The sequence below is a fragment of the Eretmochelys imbricata genome, chromosome 6 (genome assembly GCF_965152235.1).
Source record: "Eretmochelys imbricata isolate rEreImb1 chromosome 6, rEreImb1.hap1, whole genome shotgun sequence".
Taxonomy (NCBI): domain Eukaryota; kingdom Metazoa; phylum Chordata; order Testudines; family Cheloniidae; genus Eretmochelys; species Eretmochelys imbricata.
In genome coordinates, this window is record NC_135577.1 from 41622483 (window position 1) to 41637986 (window position 15504).

Below are 15504 nucleotides of genomic sequence, written 5' to 3' on the forward strand. Positions count from 1 at the left end.
TGGAACCCTATGAGGACCAGCAGCTTAACAGATGTATATTTACTGTCTTCATGTGGGCTTCTGTCATGTCTGCAGTCTGCATACAGTTTAAGAGGGCTCTGTAGGGGATGAGGAGTGATGTAGAGATGGGCTCAAGCCAAACAAGTTGAATGATGCACTGATCTGGGATTTTGGGTGGGGTTGCTATACAGACTGGGTCCTCCAAAAATACTGATCTGAATATTCCTGAAGCTCAGCAGAGTTTAGATGTGACGTTTTGGGTTGAGACAGAAAGGAGAACCAGTGGCAGTGTTTGCCAAGTTGAAAGCTTCAATGAATATTGAAAAGTTATGTCAGTTTAGCTCTGCCAGTGTGTTCGCAGCAGTTCTGGCTGTTTAAATATTCTGACTTTCAGAGAGGTTAGCTTTGCTGGTACACTTAGATTTCTTCAAGTTAAAAAGCAGGCCCTCTGAACAGGAGAGACCATTAAATAATGTTTAATCGGTAGAAGTATTGGGTTGGGGTGGGATTTCCAAAAGCAATAGTCAGTGGGAGTTGGGCACCTAACTCTTTTAGATGCTTTTGAAAATACCACCCTTAATTGTTTAATACAATTGAAATGGAAACTAGAGTGACAGCTTCAGGCCAACCAAATTAAGGACTAAATTTTGGTCTGTGATACTGTCTTCAGTGGGAGTTACATGCATTTATCTGAGAGTGTTAGGTCTTAAAACCCAACCTTGCATAGTGCTGAGCAGCTCCTGGAGGAGCTGATTTCAATGAAAGTTGTTGCTTGCAGGATTGAGCCATTAGAGCATAAATTCTGCAGCTTTGTTGGAAACAGCTGTACTGCAGTTTCATTGGGAACAACATTACAAAGTCAAGTGGAAGTAACATCACAATTCTACTGACAAACAATACGCTCTTTATAAATATCTTGAGATTAACCACTGTTTAAGTAATAATAAAATTGAAACCTTCCTGATATAATGCTAAATCTTTAATAAATTAATCTCAATAGAGCCTATATAAATTTACATTTTCTCATATAAAACTACAATGTTATTACTGGTCATTCAAGCCTTTTTGAAATCTAGCTACATTGTACCATATTTCACAGGATAATTATATGCCATTAACTTCTTGCCTTACCTTCCATTAATTTCATCACGTGACCTCTTGTTCCAGATATTGCGAAAAAGTGGGACTATCAGTTTATCCTATTGCCTTTTTAAGCTCAAAAGTTTTGGAGGTTTGAGTTGAGTAAACTTCCAAAAGTTTAGATGCTTCTCTAAACTTCTTAAATTTGATGCAGGAAATGCAGGATATTTTATGGCCCTGTCTTTCAGGAGATCAGACTAGATCATTATAAAAGTCCCTTCTGGCCTTAAAATCCATGAATCTAGGAGTCCAAATGTGGGCCCCAAACCTGCAAAGACTTCCATACGTGCTTAATTTTAAGTATGCAAACACCGTGTTGGACTCAATGGAAATCTCATGAGAAAATATGCTGCCTCATGAAATTTTGTCTTCTGGGCAGGTCAGAAACGTCACAAAACCAGCTTTTCTTCTGATATATTTCTATTTCTAACTCCTTTGAGAGTGAGCACGATTTGGATGTGACATGGAGTGCAGGAAAAAATCAAATATGAACAAGAAGAAACCCTTATTATCCACTGCTTACATGATCAGTACCCGGAACCTGCATATCTATTTGAATAAGCAGAGGAAAATTTGAGATGTGCCACTCTTATGTCATATGGCTTGTGATCACAAACCTATCTTTAGTATATGCTGTATGCCTAACAAAACGTTCAGTTCATCCAAACCTGTTTTGAGTCATAGCACTTTTTAAAAATCAAATTATTTTTGCCTTTATGATAGTTTGGTTGCTTCTGTGAGGTGTTTTCTTTTCTTTCTTTCTTTTTCTATTTTTTTTGTCTTTTATTTTGGAATTTCACGTAGCTTGTTATGAGAACAATTTATTACATTCCTATTTATACTGGAGTATTTTGACAAAGAATGTGAATGAACTTGACGGTGCATCAAACCAAAGAAATCTAAAAGATGTTTTTGACTTTAAAGAAAAAGATTAGAAGCACTGTATAGGATCAAAGTATATTATATGCTCGAGGTCCTGATTCAGCAAAGCACTTAAGTTCTTTGCTGAATAGGGTTGGGATTATGCACAGGTTCATTGCTGAATTGGGAACTGAGTAGGTCACAAAACTCTTTACTTGTTTCTCTAGAAAATGTTTATTTTTCTTTCTTCTGAAATAGGAGCCTGATTTGCTCCTCATTGGTTTTGTGTGATTCATTAGACTCGTTTACCCACAGCTCCACCAGGGAAATTCTTACTGAAGAATGGTGCATTTTGTGCTTAAATACCGCCTAAAAAGAATTTCAACTACAATAAGCTCTTGTGGCACCTTAGAGACTAAAATTTGTTAGTCTCTAAGGTGCCACAAGGACTCCTCATTGTTTTAGCTGTTACAGACTAACACGGCTACCACTCTGCAACCTGTTACAATAAGCTCTGATAGCAGCCCCTGGAAATAGGTCTGTTCTCTGGCTTTCCTACTCTGATTCTTGCTCCTTTTTTTTTTTAAAGGCATCAAAAACATTGTAATCTTTCTTCTTTAACAACTTCACAATCAAGTCTCAGTATTTCTTACACAATTTGCATTATTCATGAAGCTCTGCATTAATCAGAAGGACTCAAAGTTTTAAAAGTTTTTGTATTTGAACATCTGTCTCTCTTGGTGCACGCACTCGGTTAACAATGGAACATTGCTTGCATGCTCTTCCACATCCTAACTCATCCTTTATTCACATGTGCTTTATGCATTAGACATACTCGCTATTCTTCCTCCCTCTTTATCACTTAGAATATGTATGCTGATGCCAAACAAATTCAGGCAGCAAAAGTTTTTTTTAAAGGAGATAATGGAAAAATGATAAAGCATGGAAGCACTCTGATTTGTTTTAAATACCACAGCCTCATTTGTTTTTCAAACTAGAACAATATTATAAGAGGGCCTTGAGTAAGCCTAACTAGCTGTGTTGTGATAATGTACTTCCATAGCACCTTTTGCCAAGGATTGCAAGGGTTTTACAAACATCAATTAACTAGGCCTCGTAACATCCTGTGAAGTAGGTAACTATTACCCCCATTTTACAGATGGAGAATATCACAGTGAGCTGCCTTTTTAAAAGCAGACCTGAGTCCAGTCCATCTCCAAAGTCCTGGCCCTTTAAGAACAGCTGTTCTTGGATTTGTTGTTTCCCAGAAGGATCCTGTGACATCAGCCTAAAACAAGGCCTGCTGGAGGAAGGGGTCTATGCTATAAAAGAGCTGCCTGCGACTTGGAACAATGAGAGACTTAGGGAGTCTCGGTATTGTGGTGTAGGGAAGATGCCATGAAAAGGAGATGGGGTGTGGTCAGAAGATGGGAAAGGCCCAGACAGAGGTCTGAGCAATCTGAGGAAGGAACTTAAAATGGGCTATTGGAAAGAAGACTGAGAAAGTACTGGAGTGAAAGTCCAGAGGCTGGTAAGTAAGCAAGTGTAGGAAGTGGCCTGAGGAAAAGTGAAGAAGGGGTGTGGAGTGGAGTGGACAGGCACTGAATGGTTAATGTCCCTGGGCCAGAGTCCAAAGTAGACAGGAGCCTGGTCTCCCTATAATACTCCTAGAGGAGGTGTTCAAAACCCAGAAAGGGGAAGGGGTTTAAAGAAGAAGCTGTGACGTGATAAAGGAATTGGATGGAAGATTTGGATTTTTGTTTTATTTGGACTATTTTTTGGAAACTTTCCTTTTCTCTGAAAGGGGACATCTTCTGATTTGGCTGGAGAAATAAATCATGAATGCACCAATAAAACCTGTCAGCCAGCAGATAAACAGAAGCTGTAACCTGACATTGGGGTTTAGCTGATCGCCATATTTGGGGTCGGGAAGGAATTTTCCTCCAGGGCAGATTGGAAGAGGCCCTGGAGGTTTTTCACCTTCCTCTGTAGCATGGGGCACGGGTCACTTGCTGGAGGATTCTCTGCTCCTTGAAGTCTTTAAACCACAATTTGAGGACTTCAATAGCTCAGACATAGGTGAGAGGTTTTTCGCAGGAGTAGGTGGGTGAGATCTGTGGCCTGAGTTGTGCAGGAGGTTGGACTAGATGATCATAATGGTCCCTTCTGACCTTAATATCTATGAATCTGTGAGGTCAAATGATCCTATAACAAAGTCATTGAGGGGGTAAGTGAGGGGGTTGAGCACCACTGATGTACAAGTATCAGGGGGAAGTGGGGTTTTTACCCACAAAAGCTTATGCTCAAACAAATCTGTTAGTCTTTAAGGTGCCACTGGACTGATATACAGTATTTCTCAGCTGCAATGGAGAATACTTTTAGTTTGCTTCATAAGCTTATATTATGTTATACTATAATAGCTGATTTACAGAAATAAACTTTGTAGTAGTGAGGAAAATCTAATTCATGAAGGAGATTGTTTAGCAAAAAATGTAAAATGGAATTCAAAACAATGGTCTGTTTATGGGAACTCTAGTGTTTCCTGTTCTTGAACTCAGAATATGAATTCTCTGCTTTGTTACCTTTTTCTGATATTTTTCTTGTTCCCATCTAGCATCTGGATATAAGGCAACCATCCTAAATTACTGATCATGCTGAAAGGAAAGAAGGAGAATAAGAAATTGATATATCTAGTTAGGAGGAAGTGGCTTAAATTCAACCCTTGCTCATGTCAGTGGTACAACTGAAGTTAGCTTTCAGATACTCTCATGTTCTGTTGAAGCTAATGGAGTTACTCTGGATTTACATCAGGGTCAATAAAAGCAAAATTTAGCCCACAGACTTCAATGAGACCACTCATCTGAGCTAGAGCTGTGGGAGGAGTTTCCTTGATAGCTCTGGCATACTTAGCATATTTGACTTATAGGATCATAGAATTGAAGGACTGGAAGGGACCTTGAGAGATTATCTAGTCCTGTGTCCTGCACTCATGGCAGGACTAAGTATTATCTAGACCATCCCTGACAGGTGTTTGTCTAACCTGCTCTTAAAAATCTCCAATGATGGAGATTCCACAACCTCCCTGGGCAATTTATTCCAGTGCTTAACCACCCTGACAGGAAGTTTTTCCAAATGTCCAACCTAAACTGCCCTTGCTGCAATTTAAGCCTATTGCTTCTTGTCCTATCCTCAGAGGTTAAGAAGAACATTTTTCTCCTTCCTTCTTGTAGCAACCTTTTAAGTAGTGGAAAACTGTTATCATGTCCCCTTCTCACTCTTCTCTTCTCCAGACTAAACAAACCCAATTTTTTCGATCTTTACCCAGAGATCGTGTTTTCTACACTTTTAATCATTTTTGTTGTTCTCCTCTGGACTTTCTCCAGTTTGTACACATCTTTCCTAAAATGTGGCACTCAGAACTGGACACAATATTCCATTTGAGGCCTAATCAGCCGGAGTAGAGTGGAAGAATTACTTCTTGCGTCTTGCTTACAACACACCTGCTAATACATACCAGAATGATGTTTGGTTTTTTGCAACAGTGTTACACTGTTGACTCATATTTAGCTTGTGGTCCACTATGACCCCCAGATCCCTTTCTGCAGTACTCCTTCCTAGGCAGTCATTTCCCATTTTGTATGTGTGCAACTGATAGTTTCTTTCTAAGTGGACTACTTTGCATTTGTCCTTATTGAATTTCATCCTATTTACTTCAGACCATTTCTCCAGTTTGTCCAGATCATTTTGAATTTTAATCCTGTCCTTCAAAGCACTTGCAACCCCTCCCAGTTTGGTATTGTCTGCAAACTTGGAGTGTATTCTCTATGCCATGATCTAAATCATTGATGTAGATATAAAGCAGAACTGGACTGAGGATTGATCCCTGCAGGACCCCACTCATTATGCCCTTCCAGCCTGGCTGTGAATCACTGATAACTACTCTCTGGGAATGGTTTTTCAACCAGTTATGCACCCACCTTATAGCAGTATGGTTATGACCAAAAAAACTATTTCATATGACTGATTGGCTAAAATGGAATACTGAAGTAAAAAGAGAATTCAAAGCAATGCTTTGTGAACATGGATAAGAGACACCATTAATACATAGGATTTGTCCCAGTGGATCAGACCATTGGTCCATTTAGTCTGGTCTGTGGCTTCCAGCAGTAACCAATATCTGGTGCTTCAGAGGAATGCCTGAGCCTCCCTGGCCACCGCCATAATATACCACCCAACTGTGTTACTCCATAAATGGACTACCTTCCTGAACCACCACTTCATCCCCCACTCCCAGCCAGTTGCCATTTAGCAGAGAACAAATGGCCCTTAACCTTCCATTCCAGATAACTCAAAAATGTCATTATATTTAAAAACAATTCATTGACTTAATCTCTGGTATTTTTCCCCAAGGTAAGCTAATGCCATGTCATTAAACCAACATTTCATGGCATGCTCCTTGGTGAGTTAAGCTAAAAATCAGTATCCTATAATAATAAACCTCATTATTCTACTCATATGAAACAAGGAAGCGATTCACCAATCTTCTGTTCTGAAATATTCATAAGTTTTTATTTTATTTTCCTACTGACACAAACAATCAAAAACCCAGCCTGGAGGAAATGTCCTTCGTTTTTGGAAAATGAGTTGGTAATTTATTCAAATAAAGCTGTGTAGTCATTTTGAATTAGCACATTGTGGAATCTACTAATAAAATGAAGTCAGTTTACATTTTAAACAACCTTTAATATTTGTAAAAGTAAATATCCCTTAATTTCTCAGCAATTTAGATGTAATGGAAATTGTCAGAAATTTTAATTTCTCACCATTTAGCTCACTCACAATGGCTGTCAAACAGTCAACTGATATGACGTAAAGTACTGCTAATCGTTTCAGCACAAGACAGTACTTCAAAGGTAAGGCAAAGGATGTGCAGACACTAATGAAATTTTATTATCAGAACATAGTATTAGGATTGTGACAAGAGACAACGGTGGCAGTGACATGCAGTTATAGTGTTAAGCTTCTGGAGTCTCCAAACTGAATCTTGCAGACAAAATTAGCTGGAGCTTTGACTTCTGAATAATCCTAAATGGAAATTGAATGGTCACAGTTTATCAAATGAGCAAACTATAGGACATTACAAAAAAGGCTTATCCTGTATTTTCAGGCTATTAACTGGGTGTCCGTTATATCCTGGAATAATGGTGTGGTCAGCAATCCGTGTGTTGGTTTTGTGATGGGCATGTATTTTTGTAATTCCTGGGGAAACATGGAAAGATCAGAAGGCAGAGCAATATGCTGATCTGTAAGCATGCACTCTTTCACACATCACTGAAAATAGCTCTTGTTTTGCATTATCAAACTAAAGCTGTCTATATAATTGTAAGGAGTCTTTCTGCATAGGTGAGCAGGTGATCTATTCCCAAACTACAAGAGGTTGATTGGGACTGTCAAATATCAAAGGGGGGGTTAATTGACTTACAGCCTTCTGTTGCTATTTTTGTGTCCACTTTTATAAAATTAAAAGAAAATCTGTTTTACACAATCATGAGAGTCTGATCTAGGACCAAATTTTACCTAGTGGGGTTGCAAAGGTATAAGTGATGACTGGATTTGGTGTTAGTGGGTAGCTTCTTAATAATTGTAGAGCAGTTTTGTCCCCCTCACTCTTCACTCTCCTAAAATTAAAAAGTTGATTATCCCTGGGAATCAGTGTTGAGTGTGTCTACTTGTGTATCCCATCCCACTGAGGGGGAAATGACGACAACTACATGTTCAATAAATTCAGCCTTTTCTTAATTTCAGTTTAACTTGGTAAAGCAGAAGCCACTGTTTGGAGCATTTTCTTTTTCTTTTATAGGACTGCTTCGCACACCAGGTTTTCTCTTACCCTGGAACTCTAACTTAATGTGTCTGTTATCAGTCAGTTGAATCATCCCTGCAGGGACATCTAAGCTAAAAGATATCTGGGAAGAGTTTGCAGAAAGAAGGCACCAGTGACCATATTATGGGTTCCACCAGCCGTGATAGGGTTAATGAGGACCTGAGGCCAATAAGATTACCTGGCATCACCTGAGAGAGGGAGGGCCATGGTTAATTGAGAGTGAAGCAGATGGGTAAGGGCTGGGACACTATTATAAAGCCAGGAAGCTGAAAGTAGAAGGGGGACTATCGGGGAAGGAGTCTGCAGTCCCTGCCTTGGAGGAAGGAGGAGGGAAGGTGTCAGGGTTAAGGAGGAAGTCCAGGGGGAGAGTAAGCCCTTGGATGCAAGAGGTGGGGGGAGGGTGAAGGGGGGGTGTAGTAGTCACAGGGAGTAGTGTAAGCTCTGGCGGTAAACCCAGAAACAGGCAAGAAGATAGAGAGGATGGGTAGGAAGGAGCCCAGGGAAGCAGCAACAGGGACTGAGACTAAGCAGACCTGGTTGTAGGGTTCCTGGGCTGGAACATGGTTTAATGGGTGGGCCTGGGTTCCGCTGCCGGCCACTGGAGTCAGGAGGCAGGGGTACAGGGCACCTGAACACCTTGGCCACGATCTCTACTGAATCCCTTTCACTTCACACAATCCAAAAGTTTGCGCTTTGCAGTCACTAGCTCTACTTCCCAGATGCCTCAGCAGAGCTTGTTCTAGATTTGGGGTATTAAATCACCAGAGGTGTTTTGCCCATAAAGATTGGACTGGGAGAAGGCTATTTCCAAGCTATACTTTGCCAATGCAGGGTTGTCCATTTCAATCTATTTTGAATCTAAGCAGCTGGAGCATACAGATGAACAGGGCCCAAAGACTTTTAGAATAATTCCACTTATTATGCCAAATGTAGACCCTTCTCCACCCCTGCAAAATGGTTTCTTAATCAACAGTACTTTGTGTTAGTGACCAGTCTTACCTTTGGAATAAATATTTCTTTCTCCACCCAACACAGAAGGCATCAGCCCTGATTATCCCCTGAATAGAGTGAAACAGGCTTAAGTGAGAGCAGAATCAGGCCCATAGTATCAACATTCTGTGGATGAGAAACCTTGTTTTAGATAATGAACTGTCATTAAAATCTCACGTTGAAGAGCATTTATATTTTCAACTTGTGCTTTTCAAGAGATTAGTTATTGGAAGCAGGAGCCCTGTGTGCAGATGGAAATTACACAGGATTTTTTTACTTTTAATTTAGCAGTTTCTCTGCAGATAATAGAAAATCTGCAGAACTCTAAGATGTCTGATCCAGTGCTGTTTGTTGGACTGGGATAAGTTAATAATTATTAATCTATATCTCTCTTAATAGAGTTGATAATGCAAGCACAATATTTGGCAAGGAAATAAACCCCCGCAAAATTGTCATAAACCTCTTCTCTTCACCTTTAATACAACCTCTTGGTTTTTAATTACTCCTGTAAAGTGAGAGCAATCACAGGATCCTCTTGTGACATTTTCAAGTTTTCTGTCTGCTCCACTTACGAGAAACAAATGGGTCCGCTCAGCTCCATCTAGATTGAGTTTTTCATGAAGTCATTACTTCTGTCACAGGGACTATTTTCAAATTGAAAAATCTGAAACAATAAATGATGGTGAAGCAGTTAATAACTGTTAAGAAATCACATTTGGAAAATTGCATTTAAGCAATAACCTTTCTCCCTGTAATTAAATGACAGAAAGGTCCTGGTTTTAATTAAGTCAGCAATTTATAGTTATGAAGCTATACTTCACTATGCAGATTAGAAGATGATAGGTCACAGAACACCCTGAGTGCATTTTTAGCGGAGCTGATCTGGTAATTACTCCACTGTTCAGTGGTGACCACATTGAACCATATCTCTAGATTAAACAATTTTCTTTTCCCCGCTCCATGATGTATAACTAGGATGAGTAAATGTACCACTAGGAGTGCATCGAGCATCTTTAAATTAAAATGGATTTTAAATGAGGGGGCATGAGCGAAGGAAGTAATGTTTGAAGAACAGCGGTAGAAATGAATGGGCCACTAGTCAAGGCTTGCAAGCAGAGAATATATCATTGTTTTACAGAGCTTTCTATCTTGTGCTTGAATGTTTGGTGCAGATTTATGAGGAAGTAAAATGCTAATGTTAGTGTATTTATAAACATATGATGGGGGTTTCATCTATAATTTATTCCCAGGCTCTGCATTATGCAGCCTGTGAAAGAAAATGAAATGCTGTGTTGGACAGCAAAAGGGTTCATTAATACAGCTTTCACATTTTATTTAACTAACCCCCAGCTCATATTACACATTGATTATTACATTGTGAGATGTTTTTGAACACTTATTGTGTTCTTTTCCCCAGGCTTTTTGCTAGATACTTCAGTAGAATTTCAGCAGTGTTCAACTGTCTTATTTCGACTAGCACTAAGTTATATTCAGTTGGCCTGCAGGCATATAAACAATGTATGTATATTTATGTTTTTTCTCTGCAAGAGCTAGGGGCGTAGAGGTATGTCTTGGTTATTAATGTTTTCATTAAAATGTGGTGTTTTAGGGTTAGCCACTAATTAAACAACCTGTAATCAAATTGGATCACTGCAACATTTGTGATAGAATATTCATATTGTACAAGGATTATTGAATTAGTTTTGTAGAATATAAGCACTTAAATAGAACTTTGTCACCCCTGATATCTCTTTTACTGAACAATAAAGTCATTTTGTAGTGACTGATATTTATTAATGGACCATGTTCCCTGGTGTATATCAGCAGTACTCAGTTAAAATCAAGGGAGCTTTGCCAGTTTACACCAGCATAACACTTGGCTCACAAAATACCATCTTACTGTATATTGCAATGCTGGGGGTGGATGGTGGGAGACAGGAAAAGCCAGTTACAAGATGATAGTAATCAGACTGGACATGAGCACCTACTGATATTAAGTGACTAGAACAGATGATGTTTTTCCATTTTGCTGGTACAAAACACTTGTTTATAATTTGCTGAGAGTAACTTTCTTTTTATTCTGTTCACTCTTCTGTTTTATCTTCAAAACATTTTTGTATACCTTCTCATGTGTTCAGTAAGTTTTAGAAGTGCCGTACAAATAACACTGTCTAACTTCATCGATTGAAAGTCAATCTCTATTAGATTAGAACAGTGGTTCCCAAACTTGATCCACCACTTGTGCAGGCAAAGCCCCTGGCGGGCCGGGTCAGTTTGTTTACCTACCGCGTCCGCAGGTTTGGCCGATTGCTGCTCCCAGTGGCCGTGGTTCGCTGCTCCAGGCCAATGGGAGCTGCTGGAAATGGCGGCCCGTACGTCCCTCGGCCCGCACACTTCCAGCAGCTCCCATTGGCCTGGAGCAGCAAACCGCGGCCACTGGGAGCTGCGATCGGCCGAACCTGTGGACGCGGCAGGTAAACAAACCGGCCCAGCCCGACAGGGGCTTTCCCTGCACAAGCGGCGGTACGAGTTTGGGAACCACTGGATTAGAGAATATGCATGGACATAAAATAGGATTGTTAACAGATGTTCTTACTGAACACTATCTAACCAGAGAATCTTGATGCTATAGATAATAAATTGGTCACAGATACACAGGACTCTTAACTGCACTTAGTGATGCAATTGTCATTGTGGTGACCTTCTGAATTTCACCCATGTGACTGAAAGTGGAACTCCAGGATCTGTTCTGCTTTCACTTACACCTTATGTGTCTCAGGTTTTTCAGAATTCCAAAGAAAGTGACATTACACAGCTCTCTCATTTCAGGCCAGATCCAGCTCCCACTGGAGTCAGTGGAAGGTTCCCATTGATTTCAATGGGAGATGGATTAAACCCCAAATTAGGCAAAATCAGTATTCTTCCATTAAAGTGTGTATGTTTTTTAGGGTTGAATCTGTCTAAACAGGGCAAGGAAAAGAGAAAAGGAAAAATGTGTCCAAATAAGAAAATAACTCTGCAAGTTCTAGTCTGTTTTGGCTATAGACACCTATGTGGACCCATGTTCTCTTACAGCTGTTGATGTTGACCTTCTGCATGGATCAAACAGTTACTACTCTAAACGATGTTCTACCCTGGGTTGTTTAAATATGTTATGAATTATATGCATATGGGAAGAATTTTGATAATTCCAAGACCAGATATTTTGAAAGGGTCCTAAGTGTCTTTTTAAAAACTCTGAGATTTCTAATAAACTTAATTTTGGTACATGGGAAGAAAATATGATAAGAATGGAACAATTTCTTATTGCACTCGCTCTGTTTCTTTGCTCTCACGTTGAACAGTTTGACATTTAAATTTAAAGCAGTGTCTGTGATTACATATCCACCACCATATTTAATCTGAGTGGACAGACACAAACAATCCCACCTACTCCTCCATGTAAATATATTATCTCTGAGGCACAGGATCTTGAGAATAGAACAGGTGTATAATTTAAATGAGAGATTCATTTGCGTCTCTCTTGTTTAAACTGTGTTGCAAATCTTGGTCACACTGCAGTTAATAGGAGGTCAGCCCAAAGTGTGTGACAGTCCAGTATAATCCATATGCTTTATCCATTTGTCAAACTCTTTTAAAAAGTTGGATAAATACAGAACTAAAGATCAGCACAGTGATCAACAGTTATCCAGCAGAGAGGCCTTAAGGGTCAATGATGCTGACATATTTTCACACCAGTGAATTGTCTTCAGAAAAAGTCCCTAATGTGTTAGGTTAAAGACATCATTCCTTTAGGCATGTGGGTCTTCATCTCTTTATCAACAAATATGAGGAGTCCTTGTGGCACCTTAGAGACTAACAAATTTATTTGGGCATAAGCTTTCGTGGGCTAAAACCCACTTCATCAGATGCATGGAGTGGAAAATACAGTAGGCAGGTATAAATACACAGCACATGAAAAGATGGGAGTTGCCTTACCGAGTTGTGGGGGGGCGATCACTGCTAATGAGGCCAATTTAATTAGGGTGAATGTGGCCCATTTTCAACAGTTGACAAGAAGGGGTGGATATCAACAGAGGGAAATTACTTTTTGTAGCACTAACGAGGCCAATTCAATCAATCTTTATCAACAGATGTTTTTATGATTGTAGTTATTGAAGAAATTCCCTTTTTCCACTCATGGTTGAGATCCTCCATGGACACTACATTATCTTGTGGGGAAGAAGCGCAATACATTTCTTGCGCTGAGGAAGTAAAGTGCTTCCGATCAAATGGTAGTGTTTGTTGCTCACTCTTGCAGTAGTTGCCTGGTTTTCAGAGTGTGGTAAAATGTAATTGTCACCTTGGCATCCAAATCTTCAGTGTACCTTTTGCCATAGCACCTGAAAGTGTAATAAAGGAAGTAGAGGCCACAATGCTTTCTAAACAGCAAAAATGGCAGATGTTAGGAGTGCTAGAAATAGTAGATTAAAGGCCCAAACTTGCACTTCTTGTGCATCCAAGTTCACATGGGGAAATGATCATTTCAGAAGGGGGTCCACTGTACATTAGAGCTGGGATCTTAGTGTTTCAGTTTACCTTTAAACTAAGATCACAAACGGAATTTCTGTAAATGTAAGAATATCCTCACATTGCATTTTAAGACAAAAACAGTTAAATCATTTCTTGATTTATTTGCCTCCTATTACATTAATTTATGATTCTACATTCTCCTATAATAGCTGGAATAACTAGGACTTAAAGCAGAAAATTCCCTTGCTTTCCTTTCACTGCATAAGCAGGTCCAGGGGAACATTCCTTGAAAACAAGCCTATCATAGTGCCTTTAACGGAGTGTTGGGGCCACTGTTTCCTCTAAGCTGTGGGCATGTGTGTGCACACACAGATCCTAAACCCCGCGCACACGGCGAAACACCATGCGCACATTTGTCCCGCGTCCCGACCGCACATCGGTTGGGACGCCCTTTGTCCTGATATCAGGGACCGCTCACCATCACTGCCAAAGTCCGGGGCTGGCGTGGCAGCACTTCCTGGGGCAGTTCCCGGCAGTGCGCCCGCCCACTGGGAGGAGCCTGCAGTGTGGGCGGCCCCTAGGAACAGAGGCTGAGGGGGTCACAGTGTGCTGCACCAGCTCCCTCCTGCCCAATCTAAGCTGTGGGGGTGGGGCTTGCAGGTGCCGGCAGAGAGCCCTCTGCCCCCACCCCCCGACCCGACCCGACCCTAGGAGCCAGAGGGACCTGCTGGCTTCTGTGTGGGGTGCTGGGCAGCTGTGGTGGGGCTGTGGGTGGGACCTGCTGGCTCTTAGGGTCTCTGCGCACTGCCAGCGCCTGCAAGCCCCACTCCGCGGCTCCGGCAGCTCCCACTGGCACTTGTCCCAGCCAATGGGAACCACAGAGCTCGCGCTTGTGGCGGGTGCAGCATGTGGCGAGTCTGGAGACACCCCCCTCCGCACTCCCCGCCGCTCTGACCCTAGAAGCCAGAGACCTCCCAGCAGGGCTGGTGAGTGCGGCCAGGGAAGCGGGCAGGGCGTGATGGAGTGAGCATCTGGGAAGTCTGTGGTGGGGTGCTGGCTGTGAGGGTGTGGAAGGCGCTGGGCAGTGGGGGAGGTTTGTGTGTTTTGTGTTGTTAAGCAGTGGGGGCCTGTTGGGGAGTGCTGGGCAGTGGCAGAGATCTGTGTGTGTCAGGGCACTGGGCCGTGGGGGTCTGTGTGGGGCATTGTTTAGTTGTGGTGGTGGGACTGTGGGGAAGGGCACAGTGAGGGAGGGAGGAGAAATCAGTGTGTATTGGGAAACTAGCGAGTGGGAGCTTCTGTGTGGGGTGCTGGGCAGCTGTTGTGGGGCTGTGGGTGGGGCGGCACTGGGCAGGGGTGGTGGTGTGCACAGCAGTGTGCATTTGTGGTGGAAATGTGGGGGGGTTGTGGAGGGGCTCTGGGCATAGTGGGTTCAGGGGGTGCAGGGCAGGGGAGCTGTGTGGCTCTCTTCCTACACCCCCTCCACACCGCTCGCCCAATGTTTCCTGATATTTCACTCTTGCAATCTGGTCACCCTATTTACTGGCGACTTTTGACATTGTTCACCCACCATCTAGCAACACAGCCAGATTCTACTAGCTGGCAAGGGGGGGAAAGGGAAAGGAGGGCAATGAATGGTACCCCTCCCCACCAGCATTTCGAATGTGGAACGTTGATCACGTCGGGACCCACACATCTCCTTGTTCATTTGGCTGTGTACAAACTCAAATACATGCGAATAAGTCAAAATGCCTGGCCGTAGTTGCTAAGGAACTGCAAAGATTTCCCAGAAATGAACAAAGGTAAGTGTTGTTTTCGTGTTTGAAATCTTTCAAAGGCATTGGACTTCATACATTTACTCGTGATGTTTTACCATTTTCCCACATTTTTTTGCCGCAGATGCATGGACATGATCGGAGCTATGCACAAACTTCCGGTATCCTGATCTGAATGATCTCCCCTTTGCCCTTTTGTCGAGTCACGCTGTTAAGCGCATTAAAATAGTAACCATATAATAAAAGTATTAATTTTAAATAAACCAATCTGGTAAAAAAATCAATCCCAAAATGTCACTGTCTAGAGGTCTAAAGTGTAAAAGAACAGCGACTTCATTTAAATCT